Genomic DNA, 9154 nt, shown 5'->3' with positions numbered 1-9154 from the left:
CAAAATAAACCCCACAAGTTGCCACTGGATCTACTTGTGTTTGTGCCTTTTGATCTTTTAATTGCTTCTTAGTTATCCTTCAGTGCAAATAAATAGTGCATTGTGTCAAGAAAGAGGAGGGGGGCGGGGAAGGGAAGAAAGAGACACAAAAGAAAGAGCTGTCGCCCAGAAGAGAAAAGGAACAGGTTCTTTCCCCCCACCTTTAAAGGAGTGAATATATCTGTATTTGGGGGGGGAGAAGGGGGAAAAGGGGATAGGATTAGAAATCAAAGCGAAACTGGAGAGAAGCACATTAAGCCTCGGGCATCCTTACAGTAGGAAGAAAAGAGGGAGGTGGTAAAACCCTCTGGGAGTTTATTCGGTGAGTTATGAGAGGATCCACGAGTGTAATATTGTTAAAGGTCAGCCTAAACCTAATTTAAACTAGGGATGTGTGACCTCCGCCCTTCATTTAATACAGTCATAAGGAACATTACACTGCAGATAGCTGGAACAATAGCTGCCTCCACCCCAAACTCCAGCCCCTGGCATTGCCTGCAAGGAGGGCCTGTGAAGGAGAACAGGAGGAGGACCAGTAAAGCCAAGGAAGTAAAGGAAGTAGCTAACCTGAGGACGGGGAGGCAGAAAGAGAGGGAAAGGAAGGCCTCTGGTCCACAGCACTGACCACCAAGGGGCTTGCAAAACACAGCATCCCAGGAAGAATTTTGGTTTGAAAGTGGATGGGGCTGCAGCAAAGTATCACCTGAAACCCTTGGAAATGCAATAAAAATAGCCCACCGCGTCTTGCATTTGTCTGACGTGCCTGGTCGTCGGCGTGGTTTGGGAGAGAAATTGTGGTTCCCATTAAACTCACAAGGAGCAAGGACAGCGTTTGCAAAACAAAGTCAGCCAAAGCGAGCTGAAGCTCAATGAACCTAAAGTGGGAGCTGGAATAAAAGCAACATCTGAAAGGTGCCCTGAGGTGACCAGGGGATGCCCAGGACTCAGAGAGAAAACCTCTGTTGCTGCGCAGCAGCTGTGGAGGTGTCCATGGGCAGACTGCAAAGCCCCGTGATGGCGCTGCCCATCTGAGCTGATCAAAGCGGCTCGTGGGTGGCCACCAACACGTGGCGATGGGCCGGAAAGCTTTCCAGGGAAAGGGGGAAGAATAGGAAACTTGGGCCAGCCTGAACCTTGCAGGCAGGGATGTGAGCTTCAGCAGGGGCCGAAGAATGTAAATAGCTGCAGAAATCGGAGGCCAGGGTTGATGTTAGTGATGCTGGGGGGGAGTTGAGCCAAGCGGATACCTTCAGGGAAGGGGACATTTACATGACTTTTCCCTTCCTCTCCACCTATAATTCGAAGAGGGGAGAGGTCACCTAATCCCAGCCCAACCAAGACACCCTGCGATGCTCATTTGGCTTATTTCACAATTATACCATAAATTACAAGGTGAGCAGAATGGGGACTTGAGGTGCATGGTTCAGGTGCTGTGCTTGCAGTGTTACAAAGGTACCCCAGTTTGTAAAGCACATTATATTCTTGTATATCAAGAGTGAGGACAACCAGGAGAAATCAGCCTGCTTTACTGACATGCCCGCCAGATCTGGGCACCAAGACAAGACAAAAGGAGGGCGAGGGCGGGCCATGGGTTTGGGTCTCCTGTCTGAAGAACAGGAGAAAAAGTCATCCCCAGTGAGAACAGAGAGTGATTATCCAGACTCCTATACACAGCTGTTTAGTGGCAGAGGAGTAATCGTACTGGGCCCAGAGCATTTTTCAGTGGCTTTAAGAAAGCGATACCTTTTGTTTTGTACAACCCAGGAACCTGGCAATAACACTGTGTCCTTGCATGCTGCTAAAATATATTGATCCTGGGGCACACTAAACTGTTGGAACAGGAGAGATTCATTGGCAAAAGGGGATGTGATATATGGAAGGTCCCTGTGTGAAATTGAAGTCAAAGAGCTAAGAGTGGGAGAAATAATTCACCTGGGGCCCCTGGTAAACAAGGAGGAAACAAGAGCAGAGGCTGGGCAGGTCTGCTCAGGGCTCCTGACAGCCCTGGGTGAGGAGAGCATTTTGGGGCCGTGCTCCTAGTCCAGAGGGTTTCTGTTGCAGGATTGTTATATGGGCAGGGGAAAAGTGGAATGCCCTTAGGCATCAGCAGAGGACATTTTTTTGGCATGTTCAGAGCAAACGAGGGACTCTCGTAGCAACTCCTGCCCAGGTCTACCAATGCCTTGGAGCACTCATTGGACTTAGGTGTTCAGGAAGGGTGTTGGCAGATGCATCCTGAGGACCTGGAGGGTGCTGAGCATAGCAAAAATGGAGTTATTCCAAGGTAAGTTATTGCACTGTGCCAGAGGAATTTGTGACAGCGGTAAAAGGTACAAGTGTTTTCACCTCTGTTTATATGGAGGACAAACTATGCATTTTTGTGGGCTGGACAGAATTGGTACTGCTGTAGCATCTTTTAAAATTCAATATCCCCAGAGATTAGAGAAAAGCTCCAGCCTGAGCAGCTTTGCTTGTCTCAAGAGGCTGCGGGAAGGAGGATGTGGGGTAGGGAGTTGTCACAGTGGCTGAGGGCGAGGTAGGAATTGGAAAAGCATGAATGATGTTCAGCAAGTGAAACCCAGTGGGTCTGCTTGTCGGCATGCTGTCTGCAGCGCGGCCCAAAAGAAGGAGGTCAAAGGGTCTTAGGGTCAGAGGATGCCAGAAAGGGAGAGAAGTGTCTCCTTTCTCCTCATCATCTGTGGAACACCAAACATCTCTTGGTCATCCCTGGTTGCCAAAGTGGACTCCAGCTCAGCTAACAGCTTCCCAAAAGGGATTTCTGAGAAGGGTGGAATAGGGTAGATAAGAGGAAATGCCTGCCCTCTCCCCAGCTTCTTTTCATTGCAAGGGGAGCCTGGAAGGCTCCAAGTTTTGTCTGATTATTTGTGTCAAAAATGTGCAACAAATACAGTAGCGGAGAAGGAAGATGGGTCTGTGCCTATATTAACAGCTAAGCACATCACCATTTCCTGTTTTCCTTATTTATTTTTTTTTAAAGCATTTCCATGAAAATACTCACTGGAATGCATTAGAGAAGAAAAGGTCCAAGCTCATTTCAGGACCAATAAAAGCTCAAGCAGGTACAATTAGTTTTCCCAAGCACCAGGGGATGAAGTTGGTTCTTTATAGCATTGTGCAAATACGGGTCCATCTACGGAGCAAGCTCTGAGTCAAAACACGTTGCGGGAAGTGGTGGGAAACCCTTTGGACTAGAAGCTCTTTGGGGTGCAGACTGTGCCCCATAGCCATGTCCCTGCAGGGACAGCCTGATGAGGATGCGCTGGGAAGGCAGCACTAGTAGCAGGCATCCTCATGTCCGCCGGGGAGGAGCTGAGCAGTGGGAAGGTGGGCTGCAAGGGTGCCACCCACCCTTGCAGGATGGAGGCCCTCTAAGGGTGTCTGTGTCTCACCCCCCAGCACGGCACCCTCACACACTCTTCTCTGCCCTCACTTGGAAAACTCAGGGTTCACCCTTAAAAATGCTTTATCCTGCCCCTGGGAGCATCAGTACGAACAGGTCAGCCTGGTTGCATGTTGCTGGATTCATGAGTGAAAGCAGGCGAGCTCTTAATAAATTCTTCTTCCTCAAAAAAAGAGACACAGTGGTTGTTGCTGGGGTCCTCTCCAGCAGCTTCAACAGAGCAGATGTCGCTGAGGGGCTGGTGGCAATGCCTGCGATGGGCCGTGCCGGAGGTGGATGCAGTCCTTGCATTGATTTTTCCTTGGTGCAGCTTCCTGGAGAGCTTTCCCTTGGCCTTGTCGCACAGTCGGCTCGCTCAGCAAAGCTGCCCAGGTGAGAGGGGCGGTATTTCCAACCCTCTGCCACATCCTCCAGCGTTCGCTACTGATGCAGCTCATGTATTTCAGACGTGCCCTTTGGAGGCGCGTGCTTTGAGTGCCCGTTCAATACTCTGCAGAAAATCAGACACAAGTGCCAGCTGGAAATATCACCCTGCAATGGGTTATTTTTCCAAGTGCCTGAGAGAGGCAATGGCACTGAACACAGAGGGTGATGGATTTTGGGGAATATACATGGGGCCCTTATTTGCCATGGAGAGGTGGAGTGGTGCAGATACGTCTCTGTTGTGTAATTAATGGCTTTGAAAAAAAAACCCAAGCCTGTTGGCTAAGCCCGAATACCTCTGAGGGGTTCAGGAATCCCAGCTATGTATCTTTCAGGCGTTTCTTCCTCTTTTTTTTTTTTTTTTTTTTTCTTTTTGCATCGCTGCTGTGCTTCAGTGCAGGTCTTTGTTTGCAGCTCTTATTGTTTTTGGGCAGAGGGTTGGGTGGCAGCATCTCCCCCAAGCCAGGGCTTCACCCCTTATCAGGGACCCCTGTCTCCACCTCCAATTTCCAGTCAGGGCAGGGGCCACCCCATCACTCCTTCAGGCTGGGAGCTTTTTTGGGCAGGATAAATGGGCTGCCGGGCCCAGCCACTGGTACCCTCGGCTCTGAGCTGAGCAGTGAAGACCCCAAAGGAGGATGTGGGGCTGAGGTCCCACAGGCAGGCAGCGGTGGACGTGGGAAGAAGGGGCAGCGTGGGGCTCACACAGGGCTCCCGTGCCCCAGGTGCAGCCCTCCTCCGCCACTGCGTCCACACATCACCTTGGGCAAGTCACTTAAGTTCCCTCTGGTTTGCATCTCCACCCATCAGCTCGGGGCAGGAATAAATCTGTCCCCCATTGCCTCGTTCCCTTAGGGACTGGGACTTTCTACACCTACAGCTGGCAGTGGGCATATGGGAGTTTGCATAAAGCCCCCACTGCTTGCACCCTCCCCTCATGCCCATTCCTGAAGCGGGTGGCACAGGGATGCCCTGCGCCCACCTGTGCTGCCACCATCCCCTCCAGACCATGCTGCCCTTGCTGCGGGTGATGGATGCCCACAGGGAGGTAGGAGGTGTGGGTAATTTGTTTTCTCACTTAAACAAAACACTCTCTCATAATCATAACGAAGGAGGGGAGGCAACAGCACTTGGCAAAGCAACTTACACTAAGTGCACTTCACTAGAAATGTTTATACTCTGCCACTGAAAAATCCACTGAGCGCAGCGATAGGGTGGTGCGGCGCTGGCAGAGCAGAGGCAGCTGAGGTGGGGATTGCGCCCCGAGCCAGGTCCCAGCCAGGGTGGGCCTGGGGATGTCACCAGCTCGTCCTGGCAGGAGGCTCCCAGGGTCTCTCACATGGGGACAGCATGTGGAGGGACAGAGGAAAGTGCACGGGGGTGGCTTTGGGCTTTCTGCACATGGCTCCACCTGGGACCACGCACCCTCGAAAGCATCATCTCTCCTTTCTTCTGTTGGCCATCGGGGCTATTTAACCTCCAAGGGCAGGTGTATAGATGGGGTTGGCATCTCCAAGTAGTGTTGTAGGGCAAATAGATACAATGCAATACAGTGTGATGGGGGACAAGCTTTCTTATGGTGCCGATTGTGCTCCAGAAAGGCTCTGGTGGGACAACCAAGAGTTTTGTAGAGATCCCAGCACTCCTGGAGCAGGAGACCTCACAGGGTAGGACCCTTGGGACTGCTAAGCTAATTACTGATTAATAGGAAGGTAACCCCCACCAAAAAAAAGTGCATGTAGCTTTTCAAAACAGCAGCTGGTATGCTTGCATAGCACGTGCAGGCGTGCGTGTGTGTGCACACATGTATTTTTGTGCTGAGGGGGAAGCGAGTGCTTGGCTAAGTAGGTAGAGCCAAATGGCAGGTGATTCAGATGCTACCCCCTATTTCTGGCACCACTTTGGTGGTGCCACTTGAGTCCCCATCTCTTCATCAGCCGAGGATCACAGGCTCCAGAAAGGCCCTCCATGAAGCCCCAGTTCAAGCCCCGAAGTCAACAGGCAAAGGGTTAACCGAATTCCCAAGGCAGGTGGGAACGCGAGTCAGACCGGGTGATATCACAGACATGTTATTTGAAAAGCTAAGAAATTGTGGAATTCCTCACCTAATCCAACTTCCCCACAGTTTAAAGAAAACTGTAATGCAAGATATCGCTATGGCCAGGGGAGACCCCCCACGAACCTTTCCCTGCATAATCCATACGTGGATACGCGCACCGTCAGCCGCCTCCTGTGGCGCTGGGCTTCTAACCCTCCATGAGTTTGCTCCCGGTGAAGCTCGAGGGATGCAGCCCCTACGATCAACCCCCTAATGCCTTGACCCCTACGAGCTGAAGGGGGCCCCTCCATCCCTGCAACATTGCTTGTGTGCTGTGCGTGGCCCTCCCTCACCCTGCAACCCACCCTCTGCCTCTAAGCTGAGCGCAAGGACACGCTGCTCACGCCACAGTAGCCAGAGAGCAATTAAAACACCTGCATGAAAAAATGTTCCATGAGACAACACAAAAATTAGTGGAAATAATGCTCTGGACTTCTGCAGGCCCCAGCTGAGGGCATCCCTAGTCATGAGAGGTGGCTGCGGTGAGTCTCTGCAGCTACGCAAATACCTGGACATGATTAATGATTAGCAAGTGTAATTACAGCAATGGAAATTGCATCCCTGGTTCAAATCTGCCTGCCACTCCTCCCTTTCTTTTTCCAGGTGGGTGTCTTGCTGAGCCATCTCGGTTCACCAGGTAGATCTTCATGCAGAAGAAGATAGTTTTTGCCTGGAAGTAAGTTGCATAGATTTTTGTTTAGACTTTTTTGCATTAAAGGCAACCATTTCAAATATGTACAGATCACACGGGTGTTTTTTAGTCAAAACAAGCACAGTAACCACAAGAGGTGCCAGACTGGAACAACCTCTTCTCCACTAACCTAATCCAAAGGGAAAAAAAAGAAAAGGATGTTTTCCAGAGATAGAATGAATTCCTTTGTCTCTGCGTGTGATATAGGAGAGAGAAAAATCTAGCAACGGATAGCAGGCATCCCCTAAAAGGGACTTTTAGGGGAAAGTTGCTTTCCCTCCAAGAAACCTTAGTGCTGGAGCTAGGGAATGATTTCAGGCCAGACCCACTGGGTCCCACTCCAGGGCTCCTGTCATCAGAGGTGATGAGTGCCTGCAACTGCTGCTCCTTACGAGCTGCCTCGGTATCCCTTTCTGGGTGAACCTCTCTGTTTCCAGTGAGTCAGCCCAGGGGCTTCAGGCTTATTTGGGCAAGCTGAGTACTGCCGTCACTCCCTAATTAACTTACATGAGCATCATCTCATATTTGCCCGAGTCACTGGGGTGCTTCAGGAGCTCCCATCCCAATTCCTTGTTGAGACCTCGCTCGTGTAGGGCAGCAGGTCCTGCCCCAAGCCAGAACCGTCTTGGGGAGGGCAATATTTCCGGGGATGCCTCACTGGTCCTCCCACATGCAGCAATGCAATCGGGGCACAAAACCCCTCCGGTGGCTGATGCCTGTTTCACGGCCGCTTTCTCCCACCCACCGCCGCCCTCGCCGTTCCCGGAGACCCACATGAAAGCAGTAATAGCACTGTCGGGGTATACAAAGTAAAAGATGACTCACTGCGAAGCCTTTGCTCCCACCTTCGGGAGGCAACCAGATAGGGAGTAATCTCCTGGGGAAGGGGGGTGGAATTTAAGTCAGACTGATTTTTTTTTTTTTTTCTGAAAACCTTTCTGAAAACGTTTTAGTCTAAACAACTGGCTTGGGATGTTGGCATTTGGCTTTTAATTAAGCGTGCTTTTCTGGGCACGATTCTGCCAGGATAGCAATGGCTGGAGCCAGGTTCTGGTCTTGGGAGAGAAATCAGTCCCAGGACCCCACAGTAAAATGGGAAACCAGCCCCTGAGCTTCACTAATTGCTTTGGAAGGTCTGCCCTGGCCGATGGGTAACTCATGGGGAGGTGAGAGCCAAGGAACAGTGCTAGTTTGCAAGTGGGCTGTGTGATTTGCACAATCCACCGCAGAAGACTGGGGCAGAAGAAGTGATTTCCACCACGCTTGGAGGGTTTTGGCAGTGGTTCCCACCTTCTGGATTGCTTTTCTCCCTGCTGCTGGCATGTGGCCTCTGGTTACCAAACATGCCAGCCCCTGTGACCTACCTCTCTCTGCCCACCAGTTTCCAGCACCAGGATTGATCCTGTGATGCTTTTAAAAGACCATCTGCAAGGGGCAAGAGCACTGCAAGCTCTTAAGCCCAGAGGGAAGATGGAGCTCCCTTACAGGCAGCAGCATCCCAAACCCGGCTGCCCCTGCACGGGGACTCCCAGAGCTGTGGGGTGGGAGGTGGAGGACACCAACATGAGGCTGCAAGAGCCACTCAGACCAGACACAACAGGCCGTGGGGTGTGAGCACTTCTCTCGGTTTAACCTGGCCGGGCTCCAGCCAGCTTCAGCGTTCGGCGCCTGGCTGAGAAGGCACCGCTGCCACACCTTTACCCAAACAGCGGCTACTTTCTCACCTGCCTCTTCTCCAGCTTTGCCACAGCGCAGGCTGTGGGGACATAACCTCTCAACCACAGCCTTTTTTTTTTATAATACGAGCTGCTCTGGGGCTCTCCGGCAGACCACCACTTCCCCCCGGGGCTTCCTTCCAGGGGCTGTTTCTGGGCTCTGAAGTCACCCTGCTGCAGTTTGTGACTTTGTCAGGGAGGGAAAGCAAAGTGTGCATCCAGGATCCCGAACAGAGCAGGGTAAGACAGCCCTAAAATGAAGTCAGGGGACCTGGTGAGAGGTTTCCCGCAGGACCTTCACTGGTGCATTGAACCTCGCTGTGCCCTGCCGAGTGCCCAAGAAGGGCGCGTACACTGGTGCCCACATCTCTGCTGGGCTGCCCACAGTGTACGTTCTTTGGCAATCAGAAATAGTCAGATAAAATGGTTTGCAGCACAGGTTTTATTACAGAGGCACGGTGTGGTAGCCAAGAGGAAAGGGATCGTTCCAGATCCCTGGGGAATGAAGTCTTCTGCCACTTGTGCACCAGGCATCGGGTGTTGTCACAAAGGGAGTTTGTATTAGCGCATGTGGATGATATTATGGACTAAGACTGATTTGAGAGGGCTACTCATAGCTAAAATGGATTTGATGACAGCTTGGTTCTGCTTGCTGATTTGGAGCTAACCATAACAGAAGTCCAAACAAATCACTGCTTGAGCCATTTTGTACTGATTTTTTTTCCCTATTACTTCACTGAACCCATCGCAGCTTTTGCCATCCCATC

Source organism: Strix uralensis, chromosome 15, assembly GCF_047716275.1.
Source record: "Strix uralensis isolate ZFMK-TIS-50842 chromosome 15, bStrUra1, whole genome shotgun sequence".
NCBI lineage: Eukaryota > Metazoa > Chordata > Aves > Strigiformes > Strigidae > Strix > Strix uralensis.
This window is presented reverse-complemented; position numbering follows the sequence as displayed.